Here is a 9616-nt window from a genome sequence, read left to right on the forward strand (position 1 = left end):
GTTAACGGGTGTAGGTGCGGGGACTGCCGGCATCGAAACTGGAGGTCAGCTTGGCTTGTTGATGAATAGATTGAAAGTTCTTTCCAAAATAAAAGATAAAAAGTTATGACATTTTAATTTTGTTAAATCAGTGTGCAGTATACTATTATTACGATAAGATGTCATACCTGACGGGCTCCGTGTGCACAACTTCTTTTAGCTTCACACGTCTCTCTCGGGCACCGCCAATGGAGAAGGGACCAACGGCCGTCCTTATTTCTTCTTCCTCTAGCATCTTTCTTCCTTCAACCATTTCTTCTGTCACAAAATCGACTTACCCAAATTACAACTTTAGTCAACTTACATATAGCTATTGTGATGGAGAATGTGTTCCGATCGAGCGTGTCGTCGTATGGGAGCACAAAGGTGGCAGCGATGATCACGTCTCTTCCGCGAATGAAAACTCCTTTCGAGAGATCTGCATTGCACAATACACTGACATCTGCCTTATGATGGTGCCCGTCAGTTTGGTTTTAGCATGGTGTACCAGGTGCTCCGGGTACGGCAGTAAGCCAGTAGCAATGTAGCACTGGCTCATCATCCACCTTTAAGATCTTTGGTCTGAAGTATAAACTCTGAAGGAAGGAGCTGATGTAATATTGTAACCTGAGATTTTGAAAGAAAAGGGAGAGAAAAGACATGTGCTCCTGACATTGTTGAATATGACAATAGAACATTGACATGTGTGTATGCCGAATGGACTAACACAGATGAAAAGGATATTACTTACAAATATCACTAATGTAAGTAATATCCTTTTCATCTAACCCTGTGAGCACCTACTCATAATTATTTGCATATTTGAACATGAGAAAATGTTGAGTTCCTTGTGGTTGGGACATCAAGCTTGAGAAATGCCCTGCCATCCACCTTTTCTTCCTCAGCAATCTCCTTAAACTTGTCAGTTCTTGAACCACCATTACTAATATACCTAACAACAGCTCTACAACACTTCATAGATATGTCCACTTCTGTTATGCCATCTTGCACAATAAGGTTAACAACGTGTACCTCATGTGCAGGCAGTTAGCCATGTTGGTTTTCCTCAGCCGCCTCCACAAATAAACAATACCACCGACATTGGCACTTGCATTATCAACAATTTCAGTCACTAATCTCTCCAAACCCCAATCAGGCAAGCATCTCGCCCCTTCACAAAGATAAAACCAATGGTTTTCTTCTGTAGGCTCCAATATTCATCAATAAAACTTGTATCACAGTCATATATCCATCTTGCTGCTGAGAAGCCGAACAATCTGTTGTTAGGCAAACTTGCTAAGAAGCTCTAGAAATTCTTCAAGGATTCTTGTCGGCAGAGACTTTTGTTGGACGTGCAGTGTCTCTGGTATCGGATTGAGTCATCTATAAGACACAAAAGAAAAGAGCATTGGCCTCACTCATTTTGGAACAAGGGTCAACAGAGATAGCAAAATCCAGAAAAATCTGAAATAACATACAAATGAATCACCAACTCATTTTCACCTTTTAAATTTCTCTATGATATTCAGAATATCACACAGAATGACAGAATTAGCAAAAGTTCAACTGAAAAATTTACTGAAGTAGACGACCGACTTCCTACTGTTTCTGTGAGTTCCACTTGAGTATTCAGTCTGCATGTTTCTTCATTCCTGTAATCCTGTTACATTTTACTCCTTAGATAAGATACTGTTTTAATTCCTGTAATCCTGTTACATTTTACTCCTTAGATAAGATAGCCATAGGTGTTGCCTATTTACTTATTTTCTCTTTGGCATAAGCTCTTAGATACGATACTAGCTGAAGAGAAAACGACGCTCAACTCTGAACTTCCTGAACTAACTGAAACTAACTGAACCCAGCTGTAAATACCACACCACAGTGCTCGAAAATAAAATCATCTGATAACAAAAACTGTAGAAGCTTAGTCTCATTTACCAAGCAGAGCAGGTTTTTCACTTTGGGCTCTGTTTCTTGAGCATAGATGTCAGAAGGCAATGCCGGGGCAAAACTACAAAAGAGTTGGCGAGGTAGGGGTGGAGGAGTGTGTGTGCGGGCGCGACGAACCCAGGAACCCCCCCTACGGGCTGCGGGGCATGGCTACAAGCGGGTTCACCGCCGGTGTGTACGACCACCGGCGGCGTATACCCAGTGGGTGCACACCGCCGGCGTGGTACTGCCACAACCGGCGGCATATATATATATATACTCTATATGCCTGGCGCGGTGGTGAACTGCCGCCGCGCCTGCCGGGCCCTGCCCTTGAATGGTCACCGGCAGCATATGCCCATGCGCGGGAGCGCGGGGACTCCCGCACATATTTGCCGGGCCCTCGGCTCAAGTCAACGCGCAGCAGCAGCACACAACCAACCAAACCCAAAGCTCGGCTCCGCCACCGTTGCCGGCGAACGCTCACGCGAGCCGAGCTCTTTCCCCCGCCAACAATGCCCTCCGCTCCCGAAGAAGCTGGCTGGAGTTACAGGTCTGCGCCACCAGACTCGGCGAGTGATCCGGCGAATGAGGCGCATTTAAAGGGCGCGAGTTCCGTCCGGAATGGCGAGGTGGGACTAATTAATCACTCTACTGATGCGTGCTGCGATTAACGACGGGGGATCAGCAGCTGATTCCAAGGAATTAGTCCCCGACCGGTGGATCGAGCCCGGCCGCCTGACTCAGCGAGACGGCGCCTGATCGAACCGAACCGTCGTGAACGCGCCGCCGCGTAGTCCGAGCTCCGACGGTCGGTGGTACGCCGCCCTTGCCGCCGGTGGATCTGCTGCTGATCGGGGGATTGAATTGGGGGTGTGGCGCTCTGTTTGGTTGGATTTATAGGCGAAGAGGTTATCAAGTAGGAGTGCGTGACGGACACGACTAAACATATATGCTTACGTTTCAGGTCAGCGAAAACGTATTTCTCGGATTCGTTTTGGTTAGCCTTTCATTGTGACTAGGGGGCTCACAAAACTCGCTTGAGGGGTGTTCGTCTCTAGGAAACGGCTTCGAAAAGTCATTGCTTTTTTTTAAATAAAAAAATACCTCTGCTTTTTTTACCGTTTTTAAGAGTTCTTATTTTTTTTACTTTTATATTTTTCCTATTTGTTTTTCTCTTAATTATATATTTCAGTTTCTATTTTATTTTTCACATTTTAATTGATGATTTTATTCGTATTCTTAAAACCCACATATAATTTTTCAAATTCATGATATTTCTTTTAAATTTGTGAATACTTTTAATTTATGAATATTTGTATAGTCTTTGAATTTTTTTAATTTTTGAACTTTTATTAAAATTCATGAATGTCGTTTGAAATCCATGAATCTTTTTTCCATTCATGAACTTTTTCCATCCCTTTTTATTTCACAACATTTAAAAAAAATCCATGAACATCTTTTTACTGAACAAACAAGGAAAAGTGTTATATGTATGATATTCTTGACAAATTCACTTAAATATAACATCGGCAAAACAATATGCACACAAATATGGCATATGCTAGTGTACGTTAAAGCTAACTAGACAATGCCCCGTGTGTTGCCGCAGGAACATTGATAAAACAATTGTAAAAAAGATAGTGTGAATTTACATTGCAGTTAATAAAATGACATTTTATTTTTGTAAGAAATGCAAATCATGAGCTATGTAGGTATGCTTCAATTATCCAACACATATACCACATATGACAATATAGAAATTGATTCAAAAATATAACTTATGGACGGCATGTATGGCTTGCTAATGTGGCACAATTGCATCGCTAAAATAATGCAAAAGTGACTTCTACTTGACATGAATAGGTGCTGATGTGACATGGTTGCATGCTTAGAAAGATTAGATAGTGGCTTACATGTAAATAAATACGGCGCCACTCGAGCTTGGGACTCCTGATGTAGCTCTGCATCTCCTGCTCTTTCATGATGTGGTCCTGGATGTCAGCGTCCAGCACCTCCTGCAGCTCCTTTACGAACCTATCCACCACTGCCTTGATCTGCACCCGTGTGCTCACGAGACCCAAATCGAGAAGATCTAGGAAGATGAGGCTGGACCGCTGGAGGGGGTGGAGCTCGTGGCTGAAGATGAAGAGGGACGAGCGCGGGTGAGGGTGGCGGCGGCAGCAACGCTAGCTGGGAGATCCGGTGAAGAAATCAGCTGGCCACCCATCCTGCTTGCCACCTTGGCTCTCATCCCGCTGCAGCCTCCCCCGGAGGAAGAGGCGGAGGAGAGAAACGAGGAGAGGAGCAGAGGTTGTGTGCGAGGTGACGGTTTGCTTCTTGAGTTTGCTTCAGAACACTTTCGACAGTCGAGGTGTTATCTGGCCGATCTTCTTTTTCTCCCAGTGATCTGTTTTTTCTCCCCCTCGCCGCGCCCCTAATGCCCACGTGGCATATCTCCTTGCCTGACCCTTCTTTCGTTGTTGATGGATTAATATGACAAAATGGGCATCATGAAAAGAGTCTTCAAAACGGAGGCCTTAATGGGAGCTTTTTAGAAAGTTCTGATTCATAATTAATCGTCACCATCCTCATCGTCTTTGCTCATGTTTTTTACATCAACATGTTGGAAAAAAAATCGAAACATGTCCGTCATGGAGGTGGCTATGTACGTGGCTCTAGGTTTTTCATTGGATTAGGGGAGCTTTATTAATAAATTAACATCTGGGAAGTGTTACTCCGAAAGGGGTTTGACGATCGGTGGGTCACCAGGGTTATGCAGATAGTCTCCTGGGCAAACTGCGGTCAACATCAATGGGGAGATAGGTCCCTACTTCCCCACACTTTGTGGGGTTCGCCAGGGCGACCCCTTCTCCTCATTCCTCTTCAACATGGTCGTCAATGCCCTAGCTGCTACCCTAGACAAGGCAAAGGCCACGTGGCATAACCACAGAATTATTCCTCACCTTGTCCGAGGCAATGGCGTCTCGATTCTGCAGTATGCGGACAACACCATCATTATGGTGGAAGGGTCGTCGAATGACATCATGAACCTCAACTTCCTCCTATTGTGCTTCCAGCAGCTGTCGGGCCTCAAGATCAACTTTGACAAAAGTCAACTCATGGTGCTGGGGTACTCACCTGAGGATAGCCAGAGCATTGCCGATCGACTTAACTGTCCATTAGGGTCATTCCCCACCACCTACTTGGGGATTCCCATTAGTGACTCTTGGCTGTCCGTTGTGGATTTGCGACCCTTGGTGCTTAAGCTCCAACATCGCATTGAACCCTGGCAGGGTAGATGGCTCTCCAAGGCGCTCGGACGATTCTCATCAACTCCTTCCTATACAACCTCCTTCTGTTTATCATGAGCTTCTACAGCCTGCCTGAGACTCTTCACCACGAGATTGGGATGATCCAGGCGCGCTTCTTTTGGGAAGGCGAGAGGGACAAGCAGAAATATCACATGGTACGCTGGATCGAGATATGCAAACCCCGCGATCAAGGCGGTCTCGGTATCATGTCCTCCAAACACATGAACAACGCCCTCCTTATGCGTTGACTATGGCGGATCGCTAATGGCGAGGGCGGTCTTTGGCTCCAGATCATCCGAAACAAAATACTTGCGCGGACAACCCCTCGCCTTTTGCCAGCGAACAGGCGGCTCTCAGTTCTGGCAGTCCATCATCTAGCTGCTTCCTATCCTCCGGATTGGGACTTCCATCGCGGTGGGAACGGGCTTGTCCACCCTATTCTTGTTTGATCGTTGGGCGGGCGAGTCGTCCTTTGCGGCTCGGTTACCGGATTTGTTCACCATCGCGGTAGACCCTCGGGTCTCCATCGAGTCGGCCCTTATTGACTTAGGGCACCCCGCGTTCTGACGACCGTTTGGTCCTCCGGAATCGATTACATGGCACGAACTCCGAGATGTCATTGATCTTCACGAGCCGGACCTTGCGCGGTCCCACGATATAGTTTCCTGGCACCTTGAGCCTTCGAGCACATTCTCCACCAAATCCCTCTACCGCGCAATTGCTCCCACACCGGTGCCCGAGCCTCTAGAGGCGGTGTGGGCGATCAAGCTCCGAAAATCCGGATCTTCTTGTGGCAATGGATCCGTGGAAGAATGCCATCCGGAGTGGAAGTGTTAAAACGGAATGGCCCCGGGGACGGGATGTGCTCGCTCTGTGAGACGGTCGAGGACTCCAATAACATCTTCTTTTCATGCGTCTCAGCCCAGTTTCTATGGAGCTTCCTCTGTGAGGCAGTCGGTGGTGCAACACCAACTTCCCGGACCTCTTCGTGGAGATTCAGGCATCGCCCCCGTCTAGCCATCACATTAGGTGGCTGGCGATTGGGTCCTAGCGCGAGCTGCGGGATGTCGCGGCGGAAGCGGATGCGAAAGGCCGGCGAGACGCGGAAGTCATCAGAGGGTGGTAGCCGTAGTCGGCTGCGACGGCGGCATCGGCAAGCAGTCGACGTCGTCATCGGGAAGCAGCGACTCGCAAGCCTCTGGCGCGGCCCTGGGGCCCTGCCGCCGCCACGCGTCCGCTGGATGAGACATGGGTCGGAGCATGGTTGGGAACACTCTCCCCCCCAGCGTAAAATATCCGCCGGCAGCTCCCCAGGCGGCGAAAAAAATGCCTCCTGGGGAGCTCAACGGCTGGAGATGCTCTTAGGTGGCTGGCGATTGGGGTCCTTGCCTGGACGTTATGGATGGTCCGCAACAAGCTTGTGATTCAACTGTTCCTCTACAACGTGCCACTGATGCCATTAAAATGTGTGGTTACTTGCAGCTCTGGCGGCCGCTTAGCCGCCCCGGGGATCATGACGCCATCAACACCATCATTGCAAATCTACGTGCGATGGCTATCCGCTTGGCGCCGCCGCTCCCTCCGCCACCTCCCGAGCCGGATTAGATGTCTTCTACTTGCGGCGTGGCCGCTTTATTCTTTCTTCTCTTTTCTTTTCTTTCAGCTTGTTGAGATGTGCCTTCAGCAAAACCCCGTACTTTCTCTCGTGCTGGTACTATTTGCGTGAGTGTGTATGTATGAACTTGTTGTATGTTTGGTTGGGATGGTTTGCTTTATTTATAAAGCGAGGTGAAAGCCTTTTTCGGTAAAATTAACATCCGATTACAATCATCCATCAAACTATAGGTGCTAGGAAGTTCGGGGTTAAAAATAGCCAACTATCAGTTTCTGCCAGAGTGGTACATTTCTGTTGGAACTCGCCCACGGATTGATCACAACAAAATCAATGAATGCACACACCTATTCATACTCCCTCCGTCCCAAAATAAGCGTCTCAACTTTGGGACGGAGGGAGTACTTGACTGAGATTACAAACCGGAATCGGAAAGACAATAAATCCAAACAGGACTCTAGCCCTATAACTTCCCTAACATAATCACACGGCCGCATTGATCGGTACTTAACCTAGCCTAGTTAGATTAGACTCGAACTCCATTAGGACTGCTACTAGTACATCACGAACTAGTCCTCACACATTATTTACGTGCGCAAGTACTAGTAAATAAAGATTATAAGTTTAGGAAAGGGTTTATATACCCTAAAAAAATAGAGGAAGACGGAGGAGGGGATCGACCGCAGAAAATTTGTTCCCGAGTGGGGATCGACCGGCCGGCAGGACGCAGATCGGGGTTGGAGGCGGCGGCGGCGCCGCGGAGAAGTGCATACAGCGGGGGTCTCCGGGATGTCGGTTCTAATCGTTACGAGTGTGGGCGACATCGATGTGGATCTGCACACAGACGAGTGCCCAATGACCACCAAGAACTTCCTCAAGCTCTGCAAGATCAAGTACTACCACGGCTGCCTCTTCCACAAGGTGGAGAGGGATTTCCTGGCACAGACCGGGGACCGACCGGAACCGGCACCGGCACCGGAGGTGATTCTGTGCACAAGATCCTTCATGGCGACCAAGATCGGTTTTTCAACGACGAGATCCGTCCGGAACTGAGGCATTCAAAGGCTGGCACCATCTCCATGGCAGGTGCATCGCAGTTCTACTTCACCTTGCGGGACGGCGTGGACGGTCTTGATGGTAAACACACTGTGTTTGGGATGGTCGCTGAAGGTGAAGGTTTCGACACACTCGCAAAGATAAATGAATCATCCGTTGATGATAAAGGGAGGCCATTCATGGACATAAGGATTAAACATACATATGTCTTGGACGATCCTTTTGATGATCCTCCCCAGCTCGCAGAACTCATCCCTACGAATTCTCCTGTGGGAAAGCCACGTGATGAGATTGCAGAACAGCGCTCCGAGGTCCCTTTCGATGAGCAGCTTGAGGAGATGACCTGCTCTGAAGATGCACTCTCTAATAATGTCGTCATCGTTAGCTGCGATCACTGCGGCGGACACATTCCAGGAGTCGAACAGGCAGACAATGTCTTATATGTTTCTGAACTTAACCCAATTACACAAGACGAGGATCTGCGTACAATCTTTTCTCGTTTCGGAACCGTGACATCGGCTGAAATAATTCGTGACAGCAAGACTGGAGATAGCTTATGCTATGCTTTCATTGAATTTGAGGCAAAGGAGGCCTGTGAGCGTGCATATTGTAAGATGGAGAATAGCCTGATTCATGACAGGATGATCCAGGTTTATTTTACAGTAGGTGTTCCAAAACTGTGGCGTCGGTTCTGGCAAAGCAAACAAAATGCAAATAAAGATGGGCGCCTCAAGTGTGGTGCCCCAGATCACCTGGCCCGAGATTGTGATCAACGTGTTGAGGAGGAAAACAAAGGCACCAATTCTGTTGTGAAGGATCAAAACACTCACAGAGGCGGGAACAGCCGCAGAAGTTATGATGTAGTATTCGACGATGACGGTACTAATGCTGATCTGGAAGATCGTCCAGGTACCAATCGAAATAAGATACGGAAAGTAGAAGCTTCCCCCTCGGGGTGACCGCGACATGAGCAGGCGGGGAAGAAATCATCATGACGAGAGAGGAAGCAAGCAAGGCAAAGAAGATGATAGGCTTTTAAATTTCTCAGCTATGTTATTCAAAATATCACACAAAATGACAACTAGCAAAATTTCAATTGAAAAAATCACTGAAGTAGACGACCAGTTTCCTACTGTACCAGTGAGTTCCGCTTAAGTGTTCAGTCTGCTTGTTTCTTCATTCGTGATACATTCTCCTTCGATATGATACTATGATAATCGTGTTAAAATTTTATAACTTTAAGTTGAAGTGATGTTTCCCACTATATATATGATACTTGTATAGCTATACGTGGTTCCTATTTATTTATTGCATTTGTTGCTAACAAGCTCTTAGATATGATACATCTAACTCTGAATTTTCTAAACAATCTGAACCGAAAGGTTCGTTTCTAACAATACTATGATAATCTTGATTGGTTTAGGCGCTCAGTAGCAGTTAGATATTTGGCATTTGGCAAGCTACTTATTTTTTGTTCTTAAATAATCTGTACATACTACTGTGCGCAAAAACAAAATCACCAGATAATTAACAAAAACTCTAGAAGTTTAGTCTCATTTACCAAGCAGAGCTGGCTTTTCACACCGTGTATATAGCTTTGAAAAATAAGCACAGAAGGTTAGCTTACTGTGGCGCCGGAAGCAAAATCACACAGGCGGCGGAGCGCGGTTGGGAGTAGGTTAGTAGA

The 9616-nt window shown here is 47.0% G+C and overlaps 1 pseudogene; it reads left to right on the plus strand.

Annotated features, from left to right (window-relative positions):
* Positions 1-7662: 7662 nt before the first annotated feature.
* On the plus strand, positions 7663-8698 carry LOC119280771 (annotated as a pseudogene).
* Positions 8699-9616: the final 918 nt, after the last annotated feature.

Source organism: Triticum dicoccoides, chromosome 3B (genome assembly GCF_002162155.2).
Source record: "Triticum dicoccoides isolate Atlit2015 ecotype Zavitan chromosome 3B, WEW_v2.0, whole genome shotgun sequence".
Classification (NCBI taxonomy): Eukaryota; Viridiplantae; Streptophyta; class Magnoliopsida; order Poales; family Poaceae; genus Triticum; species Triticum dicoccoides.